This window comes from Lygodium microphyllum, chromosome 28 (assembly GCF_053477565.2).
Source record: "Lygodium microphyllum isolate KBCC chromosome 28, Lygodium_microphyllum_v1.1.10, whole genome shotgun sequence".
Lineage (NCBI taxonomy): Eukaryota > Viridiplantae > Streptophyta > Polypodiopsida > Schizaeales > Lygodiaceae > Lygodium > Lygodium microphyllum.
In genome coordinates this window covers 94,018,683-94,031,675 of record NC_141162.1, presented here as the reverse complement: position 1 = coordinate 94,031,675, position 12,993 = coordinate 94,018,683, and positions in this window count along the sequence as shown.

Genomic DNA, 12,993 nt, shown 5'->3' with positions numbered 1-12,993 from the left:
GTTTTGGTAGTCCCCTAGAGCTGGTAAGTGACAGAGGCACTCATTTTATTAATAAAGTCATGGAAGAGTTGACAGAGCTATATAAGATCCGCCATCGCAAATCCACTCCTTATTACCCCAGAGCTAACGGCCAAGTCAAAGTCACCAATCGCATCCTCTGCTCGATCCTAACAAGGACGATTGCTGCACATCGTTGAGATTGGGATGATCGACTTACAGAGGCCCTCTGGGCGTACAGAACCTCCCATAAAGTAGCTACAGGACAGACACCCTTCTAGCTGGTGTATGGTACAGAAGCTGCTTTCCCTGTTGAACTGGAATTGCCCTCTTTGCGAGTGGCTATCAAAGAGCCTTTGGGGGATGATGATTCACTGCAACGACGTCTCCTGCACTTGGAATGTTTGGACGAAACTCGCAAGATGGCTCTACAGTGCATGGAAGCCATACAAGCTCGACGTAAGGCTTACCATGACAGCTCCATCACGCACAAGGAGTTCAAAGATGGTGATTTGGTCCTAGCCTATGATTCACGATTTGGCAAGTTTCCCAGCAAGCTTTAACAACAGTGGATGGGCCCATATAAGGTACTTGCTGTCAACCCTAATGGCTCTGTCCAAGTGCAGACCGTTGATGCCTCTGGTGATCCCTTCCTGATCAATGGATATCACCTGAAGAAGTACTTCCCTCCTTGGGGATCTTGACAATCACGGTCACCTGGTCCTTTCCCCCGTTGGCGTGGCACTGTAATTCTTATGATGCTACTTTTTGATAGTCGTTCTTCAGCCACTCCTGATGAGGTGGACGCAACCCTCTGTCTCCTCAGCCCCACCTTCCAGCACTGATCTCTTATCCTCTATTTTCCACCAACGGCAGTGGCGAGGTTGGTTTTGACAAATGGTATTTCTACCATTCCCTTGCTTAATTCGAAAAAAGGAAAAAAATATACATATCGGTCATGGGAGAAAAGGACTTCGGTCCCTATCATGCTGACCTATTCTTCGAGAAAAGGTGGAGACACCCTCAAGAATAGGAGAAAAAAAAACAACAACAAAACATAAACATAAGAAAAGAAAAAAAAAAGAAGAAAAGAAGAAAAAAAAACTGTTATGGGAGAAAATGAAGAAATTCCCTGTCATAGCAGGCCTCGTTCCAAGAAAAGGTGGTTAACACCCTTGGGCGGGAAGCTGGGTGTGGAAAAGGTGGCAACACCCAGCAGTCCAGAAAGTGGATTCATCAATTGACATCCCCAGGATCCAGTTTCGAAGCTGCCTCCCTTGGTACGATGTGTCATGTACCTTTCTGCAGAGCGTTTGACAGTCCTCTAGCAGACGCCATGTTCCTATCTAACCCCACGTTCGATCTGATGGCTACCACCCTGGGTACGCCTCTTCAACAACTGATAACGCAATCTTCATCGACAAACAATCGAGTGATGCGAGCTTTCATCCTAACCGGATGGGGAAGTGAGTATGGTTGCCCTCTGTAACTATCAACAGAGAGTGAGACAAAGGGTGGGGCGAGTGACCAGTCTTTTCCCTTCAAATCAAATGAGAGGTGAGAAGTATGGTTGCCCTCACTTTGCTCATGCATGTACGCCATGACTTTCTGTTACACTCCTGGGGTCCCTTCCCCACCCACCCATCCACTGTCCCCACTCCCTTGGGGATGTTCCTCCTTCATTTTCCTTTCTCCTTTATTTTTCAGTGTTTCTAAGTGAATGCACCCTATGTTTCCCCAAATTCCAATCCAAACTTATAGCCCTGTTCATCCCTTTGAATTGCCCAATTTTCCTTTTTGCCTACCTCTGTTCTGATGCACGGTTTTTGAGTTATTAATTTTTTACGGATTTTGCGTAAATTAAACCGTTTTCCATGTGAACGCGCTTTTCTTGCTTCGAAACAGTGATCTGATGTCATAGCCCTGACAACCACTTTTCCCCTGACATTTTTTCTTTTTACTCCGTGTCATTTCGATATACGGTTTATCCATTATTAAATTTTACGGTTTTTCGGGACTTTTTCATGCGTCTTTTTGATATTTTTCCATGTGAATCTACCTTGTTTGCACCGGAACTCCAATTTGACTTGACAGCCGTGTCCATCACGCCTTTCCCTATATTTTTCCTTTTTTCTCCCCCTTATTCCGACTTCTGAAATTTTTATTATTAATTTTTCAAAGTGTTTTTAAGTGTCTTTTTGGTATTTTTTGCATGTGAACGCCTCCAAACCCTCTTGAAACTGCGTTTTAATGTGACAAACCTATGCAACCCCTCCCCCTGCACAGTTTTTGTTTTTGTTGCCCCCTGTTTTAGTGAACCGATCTTCTGTTATTAATTTTCGATCGTATTTGCGTGTGTCCTTTTTATGTTTTTCAAATGTGAACGCGTCCTATCTCAGTCGAAATAGTCTTTTGACGTGATAGGGTTGTTGGGCGCGTTCTTTTGCACATTTTTCCTTCTTTCCGCCCTGCATTCCGGCGAGCGGCTTTCCCGAAATTAATCGCCGTATATGTTTTCGGGGCCGTTTTTGGTTTTTTTGCATGTGCACGCCCTTTATTCCCCCCGGAACCTCCGTTGCCCTTTTCCCCTATCTCCCCCTTGCCATCTGGTACATTTTCTATTTTTACACCATTTCGTTTCGATGATCGGATTGTGCGATATTAATGTTTCCTTAATTTTACGTGTTTCGCACGACTCATCTCGCGCGTGAACGCTCGCATTTGTGGTTTTACGCGACTTGCCATGCCCGATCGCGTACGCGCACCCCGTGCCAACGTCCCGACGCCATTCCAATCCCGCCACGATAAATTTTTTTACCCCGCCCCGCGCACGTGCGCGGGACTGGGGCATGCCTTTCTTTTACTTCATTTATTTCTCATTTTAACACACAAAAAAAACACAAATCTTTATTATTTTTCAAAAAAATATCTTTATTATTTTTTTAAAAAAAGTTAATTTTACCCCCCCCCCCCCCCCCTCCCGCGTCCGTTGCAACCATCTCCCCCCCCCCCCTTCCCTCTTCTCTCTCTCCCCCCTCTTCTTCTTCTTCTTCTTCTTCTTCTTCTTCTTCTTTCTCTCTCCCCGTAACCCCCTCTCTCTCTCTCCCCTCCTTCTACTTCCCTCCCTTCTTCTCCCTTCCTCCTCCTTCTCCCTCCTTCCTCCTCCCTTCATCGCCCTCTTCATCTGCTCCCTGCCTCTCCTCCTCCTTAACCCCACCTACTCCTCTCCCTCATCCTCCTCCTCGCTTCCCTCCCCTCTTCCCTCCATCCTCCCTTCTTCGCCATGCCTGGCTCTGGCGCCTCCCCCTGGGCCCCGCCGCCTCCTACTATTCGCCACCGCGCCTGGGCCCAGAAGCCCGCCGCCACCTGGCCGCCATTCGCCCGTAGCGCCGCCCATTAGCCCCACAGTGCCGCCCATTCCCCTGCCATGCCGCCGTTCGCCCCACCGCGCCGTCGTTGGCTACCTGTCGTGCCGTCGTTGGCTGCCCTCCTGTCGGGCCTTCGCCCCCCACCTCACACCCCTTCCTTACCCCCGTTCATCCCCATTCCCACACTCACACACACACCCCTTCCTTACCCACTCCTTAGCCCCCAATCACACCCCCTCCAAACATACACCCTCATTACCCCCACACACCCACAAACCCCCAGTCACACCCCCCAAACCCATCCCCCCCGTAACCTCCCCCTCCTAAGCCCCCTTTCCCACCCACCCCCCCCCCCCCCGAAGCGTAGAATACAAAAAATTAATTTAACAAACAACAAAAACACTCGCAACCCCTTCTAGGCCCCCTGTCACACGGAAGGTGTGCACGTGGTGGTTGTTCACATGTGGGCCTGCCACACCATTTCTGCGTGTTCGTGATCGTGTCCGTGCTTTGTTTTACCTCCTGTTCACGCGCGAGGACGGGCTTTCGCCTTGTCCGTGCGATGGTGTGCTGCAGCCAGTCGTTCACATGTAGTCCTTATCAGCTGTTCACACGCAGCCGGGTACTGCTCTTTTAATTTAAAATCCCGAAAAACCCTAAAAACACATTTAAAAATTCAAAAATTCCTTTAAAATCAATTAAAAATAAAAAATTTACCAAAAAAAACCTTAAAAACTCCCAATATTTCTACAAACAATTGACATATTTTTCCAAACTAAAATATTTAAAAAAAAATCAAAAATTGAAATTCTTTTCAAAACCATGAAAAAAATGAAAAATTTTCCTAAAATTTTCATAAGAATGCCGAAATAATGTCAGAAAAAATTTCTCAAAATTCTACAAATTCTTTTGTACATTTTGCCAATATTTTTTCATTGAAAATGCTTTGCTTAATTGGTAAAAGTGTTAATGGGAGCCAAACCCCTAATTTTAAAAAAAATCAATGAAAAAATCATTTTTAATCCCACAAATGAGCTGAAAAAAATGAATTAAATCCGATCACCTTCTTTACATTTGATGCTCATGATTGGTTGCTGAAATTTCATGTCCACATCACTTCTTTTTTAAAAAAAACAAAAAAACAAACACATCAAAACACACTTTAAAAAAAAACAAACAAAGAAACAATACAACCAAACCCAACTTTAAAAAAAACAAAAACAACCCACAAAACCAAACGATCATAATCTTAAATCCCAATCAACCCACCCCCAACATCTCCATTTTTTTTTATTTGGTCACACGTCGCATTTGTTTTATTATTTCTTTTTGGTCAATGTGTTAGTTGTTTTTCCGTTTTCCTGTACGATAGAACGACTAGTCTTAGTCGACCTTTTGTCAGTTTTATGGATTATCGGTGGATTGCGTCTCTCCCTTTTCGAGGCCGTCGTCTCAGACTTTGCAGACAGACCCACACATTGCCATGTTTTTTCTCTTTTTCCCTCTCTCACATTGCATCATAACACACATTTAAATTGTAATTAAAATCAATTGACCGTTGCACATACACAAAATTAACAGACTGCACTTCATAAAATTGTAATAAAACGAACCCGAACGTTAATTGTAAAAGGAACCCCGCCATTGCACGAGCACCTTTACACCATAACTCACCTAATTTTTGTAAATTAAAATCCATTCACCAATGCACACGCACACGCGTTACAGACACCTTTCACTTGTAATAAAATGAACCCCCCGAAGTCATGCATGCATGCAGTCAAGTACCACAGATAATGTAATTATAACAATGAACTGCATTAGTAGAGACCCAGTCAAGTAAAGTCGTGTCAAGTTTGAGAGGGGCTGGGCTACGTTTACGACTCACCATGCATTAACAGATCAAACATTAATAATGAACTATGATTAATTGATTATTTAAACAAAATGACTCGTTAGTTTCACCCATCCACTTCACCGCACTGTAGGACCCTAAACGTTTACGGGGATTGAACTTTTCTTGGTCAAAGATGTCAGTCATATCTATTCATGTCTATTTTACTAGTCCGAGTCTGTGATTCTATTTTGAGTCTGGTCAGTGTCTGGGTTACGGTATGTGTGACACTTTTGTTTTATTTTGTGTGCTTGATTACGGGGTTTTGGGTGCTTGTTTGTACTGCATATTCACCAAGCTTTCGGTCGCATATGTGCGTAGGTCATGTCGAATTTTCGGTAGGATGTGGTTTGCTTGGGGTGGTTTAGTCCAGTCATTCTTGACCTAAATCTTTCTCTTGTCGATGGTCTCAGTGGTGGTTTTGTTAGTGGGTTTTGGAGGTTTTCTCTTTTATTGCTGGTTTGTGAGTGTGGTTTCTGCTATAGTTTGAATGGCATCATCTTCTTCTTCTCCCCCTCCGATTGTGGTATAGCATGTTCCCCTCGCAGTCCATGATTATTCTCTCCTTCTAGAGGCGGATTGCATCTAACATGCAAGCCTTAGACCATTTGTTGCCCTTACATTGCCATCGGTAGATGAGAAGCTTCGTTACTCCTTCTTGGCTTCTTATAAAAACCAGTCTGGCCGAGTTTATAACTGTACCTTCTGCTTATCTACAGCTAATATCCATGAAGCGCTGTGCTTGCCCCTTTCTGCTTCCTTTGTGACCAGCGGTAAAACCAATTACTTACTGCTGAAGAGATAGTTACGCTCTTGAAAAAGGAAACTTCTACCCCCTTGCTTCTCAATCAACTTATTAACAGTTCAGGGGTCTCTATTGCTCCTATCTCTTCTCCAATATGGACGCAGTTATGTCAGTTCGTCCAAGACCGATTTATGACGAGTAAGTCAGCTTCTAAGTATCTTCCAAGGAACTGTTCACAGCTTCTGTGAAGATCCTAGAGGGTGTTAAGTTCAACTGGGCAAGCTTCTTACTCTCCAAGATGGATCAACATTTCCAGCGTGTACGGAAGGGTTAGATCATTAATGTTTCCTATGGTGCTTTCTTACAGCGCATTATCACTTTTGCACCTCCTCCTGGTGGTGTGCCAGTGTGCCTGATTATGTTCCTTTACCGCTGCAGCCTCCACCATCAGTCCCTTCCCCTCCACCTATGCAACCAAATTCAGAAGATGAGGAGTCCCGTATAATATTTTCTCACAAGAAACGCCTTCATACAAAGGGTCCTTCCAGCCCTCTTGTACTTGCTTCCCCTGTACCCGCACCTGTTCCTGCCCTTCCTTCTTTCCTCTCCTGTCCTAATTTATTTTTAGCCCAAAAGGAAGGACAAATTGATCAGCAGATGCCTTCATCCTTACATACTATATTATCTGTACCTATGCTTTCACAGGACAGGTGGAATAAGTGGGCGTCAGGTAACTCGTCAATGATGCCTTGTCCAGCGGCTTCTCCTGTGGGGATGCGTGACATGTGATCAGCCATGTAATGCTATTTTCCCTTTCATACTACCATGGAGAAATCGAACTCTAGGAGCAGGAGGAGCCATCGATCTATGTGCCTCGTAGCACAAGGTTTGTTCACTAAATAGAGCAGGGCTTGATGGTCCACGAAAAAGATGAAGGGTGTGGCCAATAGATAATGCCGGAATTTCTTCACAGCAAACACCATGGCTAATCCCTCCCTTTCTGTTGTCGAGTAATTCATCTCCATCTCAGTGAGTTGTTTGCTAGTAAAGCTCACTGGGTAATCTAAGTTGTGCTCACCAGGTTGGCACAACACTTCCCCCACGGCAAACTTAGAAGCATCGATGTGCACATGGAAGGTAATGGTCCAATCTGGGGCTCGTAGAATTGGTGCTGTTCTTAGAGCATTTTTCAATTCTTCATATGCTCGTTGGCATGCCTCGGTCCACTCAAAGACAATCAGCAACTTGTACAATGGTCTGGCAATCAGCGCATAGTTCAGCACAAACCGCTGATAGTATCCTGTATGGCCTAAGAAGCATTAAACTCCCTTGTAATTAATTGGGGGTGAAAGGTCAACAATAACCTTGACCTTCGAGAAGTCAGTGGCAATGCCGTTCTTTGACACCACGTGTCCTAAGATGCATCAGTCCTTTACCCAAAACTGAGACTTCAAGGAGAGACGATATAAGCGGCACCGTTCAAAGACTGCGCGGAGTTTGTCTAAGTGTTTGATCCAGGTCGAATGGACACACAGGTTGTCAACAAAGACCTCTAACTCCTTGCAAAGCATGTCCTTAAAGATGGTGCACATGAGGCATTGGAAAGTGGCGGGGGCATTGGTCAACCCGAAGGGCATGACTATGTATGCAAAGACGCCCCACTCAATGGTAAAGGCGGTCTTGTGCCTGTTGGCAGGATGCACTTGCACCTGGTTGTACCCTGAGAAGCCATCCAGAAAACTGTAGGCTTCCTTGCCTGCCACCCTCTCAAGCATGTGCTCGGTGTATGGCAATGGATAGTTGTCTCTCTTTGTAGCAACGTTCACTTCTTGAATATAATTAGCAGAGGTTTGCCCTGTACATCTCCTTAAGCAATGTGGATTTGGAACCTCCAGAGGATGGGTGGTCAAATCTTTGATCTTCGGGTCTCTTGAGAGTAGTTTTTGATAGATTTGTGGATGAGTTGGTTTCCCATGAGGTTCAGTTGTTATCTTTCATGTATCTTGTTTGACATCTGCAAATTCCTGATGAAGAGGACTTGAATGTTTATGTGGGGGATGTCATCTTATAGGCAGTCATGTATGTGCACTCATTTGAGCTCTTGCTAGCAAATAGTTTGAAGTATTATCATGAGTAGATGTCTTGGTGTAAGGGACATGCTTGGCATCCACCTTTGGAGGCTGATGCTTTGGAACCTCGTCGGCTGCAGAGTGTTTTCCATAAATTTGATATCCAGCCATTACAATCTCAGTTGTTGAGCTTTATTGCTGATCATTCATTATTTACTGATTCCTTTTTCTAGGACCTTAATTTCTGTTGTTCTATCTATCCTTTGGATCCTGGTGATCTCCTTTCTTATTCTCTTATGGCGTATCATTTCCCTTTTTTCCTCAAGTCCGGATACCATTCCGCTTTTATCTTTATTAGCTGTAGATAAGCAGAAGGTACGGTTATAAACTAGGCCAGACTCGTTTTTTTAAGAAGTCAAGAAGGAGTAACTAAAGCTTCTCATCTACTGACAGCAATGTAAGGGCAACAAATGGTCTGAGGCCTGCACGTCGGATGCAATCTGCCTCTAGAAGGAGAGAATAATCATGGACTATGAGGGGAACATGCTGTACCACAATCGGAGGGGGAGAAGAAGAAGATGATGCCATTCAGACTATAGCAAAAACCACACTCACAAACCAGGAATTAAAGAGAAAACCTGCAAAACCCACAAACAAAACCACCACTGAGACCATCGACAAGAGAAAGATTTAGGACAAGACTGATTGGACTAAACCACCCCAAGCAAACCACATCCTACCAAAAATTCGACATGACCTACGCACATATGCGACCGAAAGCTTGGTGAATATGCAGTACAAACAGGCACCCAAAACCCCGTAATCAAGCACACAAAATAAAACAAAAGTGTCACACATACCGTAACCCAGACACTGACCAGACTCAAAACAGAATCACAGACTCGAACTAGTAAAATAGACATGAACAGATATGACCAACATCTTTGACCAAGAAAACCCAATCCCCGTAAACGTTCAGGGTCCTACAGTGCAGTGAAGTGGATGGGTGAAACTAACGAGTCATTTTGTTTAAATAATCAATTAAGCATAGTTCATTATTAATGTTTAATCCGTTAATGCATGGTGAGTCGGAAATGTAGCCCAACCCCTCTCAGACTTGACACGACTTTACTTGCCTGGATGTCTACTAATGCAGTTCATTGTTATAATTACATGATCCGTGGCACTTGAGTGCATGCATGCGTGACTTCGGGGGGTTCATTTTATTACAAGTGAAAGGTGTTTGTAACGCGTGTGCGTGTGCATTTGTGAATGGGTTTTAATTTATAAACATTAAGTGGGTTATGGTGCAAAGGTTCTTGTGCAACGGCGGGGTTTCTTTTACAATTAACGTTCGGGTTCATTTTATTACAATTTTATGAAGTGTAGGCTGCTAATTTTGTGTATGTGCAACGGTCAATTGATTTTAATTACAATTTAAATGTGTGTTATGGTGCAACGTGAGAGAGGGAAAAAGAGAAAAAACCTGGCAATGTGTGGGTCTATCTGTAAAGTCTGAGATGACGGCCTCGAAAAGGGAGAGACGCAATCCACCGATAATCCACAAAACTGACAAAAGGCCGACTAAGACTAGTCGTCCTGTCGTACAAGAAAACGATAAAACAACTAACACATTAACCAAAAAGAAATAATAAAACAAATGCGGCATGTGACCAAAGAAAAAAAAATTGAGATGTTGGGGGTGGATTGATTGGGATTTAAGATTATGATCGTTTGGTTTTGTGGGTTGTTTTTTTTAAATAGTTTGGTTTGGTTGTATTGTTTTTTTTTAAAGTGTGTTTTGATGTGTTTTTTTAAATTAAAAAGTGATGTGGACATGAAATTTCAGTAACCAATCATGAGCATCAAATGTAAAGAAGGTGATCGGATTTAATTCATTTTTTAAAGCTCATTTATGGGATTAAAAATGATTTTTTCATTTTTTTAAAAAAAAATAGGATTTTGGCTCCAATTAATACTTTTGTCAATTAAGGAAAGCATTTTCAATGAGAAAATATTGGCAAGATGTACAAAAGAATTTGTAGAATTTTTAGAAATTTCTTCTAACATTATTTCGACATTTTTATAAATTTTTAAGAAAATTTTCTCATTTTTTTCATGGTTTTGAAAAGAATTTCAATTTTTTTTTTAAATATTTTAGTTTGAAAAAATATGTCAATTGTTTGCAAAAATATTGAAATTTTTTTAGAAAATTTTCTATATTTTTAAACTTTTAACTGATTTTTAAGGAATTTTTGAATTTTTAAATGTGTTTTTAAGGTTTTTTCGGGATTTTAAATTAAAAGGGCAGTACCCGACTGTGTGTGAGCGGTTGCGTGTGAACAGTGGATAAGGACTGCGTGTGAACGGCTGGCTGCAGCACACAACCGCACAGATAAGGCGGAAGAGCGTCCTCGTGCGTGAACGGCCGGTAATATAAAGCACGAACACGATCACGAACATGCAGAAATGGTGTGGCAGGCCCACATGTGAACAGCCACCACGTGCACACCCTGCGTGTGGCAGGGGGCCTAGAAGGGGGTGCGGGTGTTTGTGTTGTTTGTTAAATTAATTTTTTGTGTTCTGCGCTTCGAGGGGGTGGGTGGGAAAGGGGGCTTAGGAGGGGAAGGTTGGGGGGGGTGGGTTTGGGGGGTGTGACTGGGGTGGTGGTGTGTGACTGGGGGTTTGTGGGTGTGTGGGGGTAATGAGGGTGTGTGTTTGGAGGGGGTGTGACGGTGGATAAGGAAGGGGTGTGTGTGTGTGTGTGAGTGTGGGAATGGGGGTAAGGAAGGGGTGTGAGGTGGGGGGCGGAGGCCCGACAGGAGGGCAGGCGGCGGGCAGCCAACGACGGCGTGGCGTGGCGAACGGCGGCGTGGCAGGGCGAATGGGCAGCGCTGCGGGGCTAACGGGCGGCGTTGCGGGCGAACAGCGGCGGGCTTCTGGGCCCAGGTGGCGGCGAATAGCAGGAGGCAACAGGGCCCAGGGGGAGGCACCAAAGCCAGGCAGGGCAAAGAAGGGAGGATGGAGGGAAGAGGGGAGGGAAGCAAGGAGGAGGATGAGGGAGAGGAGTAGGTGGGGTTAAGGAGGAGGAGAGGGAGGGAGCAGATGAAGAGGACGATGAAGGGAGGAGGAAGGAGGGAGAAGGAGGAGGGAAGGAGGAGGAAGGGAGAAGAAGGGAGGGAAGCAGAAGGAGGGGAGAGAGAGAGAGGGGGTTACGGGGAGAGAGAAAGAAGAAGAAGAAGAAGAAGAAGAAGAGGGGGGAGAGAGAGAAGAGGAAAGGGGGGGGGAGATGGTTGCAACGGACGCGGGAGGGGGGGTAAAATTAACTTTTTTAAAAAATAATAATAAAGATGTTTTTTTGAAAAATAATAAAGATTTTTTTTTTTTTGGGTGTTAAAATGAGAAATAAATGAAGTAAAAGAAAGGCCTGCCCCCGTCCCGCGCGCGTGCGTGGGGCGGGGTTAAAAAATTTGCCGTGGAGGGATTGGAATGGCGTTGGGACATTGGCATGGGGTGCGCGTACATGATCCGGCATGGCAAGATGCGTAAAACCACAAATACGGGCGTTCACACGCGAGACGAGTTGCGCGAAACACGTAAAAATAAGGAAAAATTAATATCGCACAATCCGATCGTCGAAACGAAATGGCATAAAAATAAAAAATATACCAGACGGTAGGGGGAAGATAGGGGAAAGGGCAACGGGGGTTCCAAGGGGAATAAAGGGCGTGCACATGCAAAAAACACGAAAAACGGCCCCGAAAACACATACGGGGATTAATTTTGGAAAATCTGCTCACCGGAATGCAGGGCGAAAAGAAGGAAAAATGTGCAAAAGAACACGCTCGACAAGCCTATCATGTCAATAGACCGTTTCAATTGAGATAGGACGCGTTCACATGGGAAAAACATAAAAAGGACACATGCAAATACGATCGAAAATTAATAACAGAAGATCGGTTCACCGAAACAGGGGGCGAAAAAAATAAAAAATGTGTGGGGGAAGGGGTTGCACAGGGCTATCACGTTAAAACGCAGTTCCAAGAGGATTCGGAGGTGTTCACATGCAAAAAATACCAAAAAGACACTCAAAAACACTTTGAGAAATTAATAATAAAAAATCCGGAAGTCGAAATAAGGGGGAGAAAAAAGAAAAAATATAGGGAAAGGCACAGCGGACACGGATGTCAAGTCAAACTGGAATTCCGGTGCAAACAAGGTAGGTTCATATAGAAAAACATCAAAAAGTCGCATAAAAAGATCCTGAAAAACCGCAAAAATTAATAATGGATAAACCGTGAATCGAAATGACACGGAGTAAAAAGGAAAAATGATCTAATTTACGTAAAATCCGTCAAAAATTAATAACTCAAAAACCATGCATTGGAACAGGAATAGGTAAAAAGGAAAGTTGGATAGTTCAAATGGATGAACAAGGCTATAAGTTTGGATTGGAATTTGGGAGAACGTAGGGTACGTTCACTTAGAAACACAGCAAAATAAAGGAGAAAGGAAAATGAAGGAGGAACATCCCCAAGGGAGTAGGGACAGTGGACGGGTGGGTGGGAAAGGACCCCAGGAGTGTAACAGAAAGTCATGGTGTACATGCATGAGAAAAGTGAGGCATATGCAAGGCGGTATGCAATATAGACGCGCAGGGATGCGTCCCCACACTTAAAACCTTAACGGATAGGGTTAATCGAGCAACATGGACCAAATACCACACGATAGACCAACCACTAACGTCCCCACACTTAAAAAATGAACATCACTGACAACAAAAAGTGTAGGGTTAGAAAAACTTAGCCCGTGTTGTCGAGAATCAAGGTTGACTATCGATGGCACGTCCATTGTCGTTGTCGACTGCAGGAGGTACCAAGGTATCTTCACAACACACGTCCTTCGTGGTAGGGACCATGC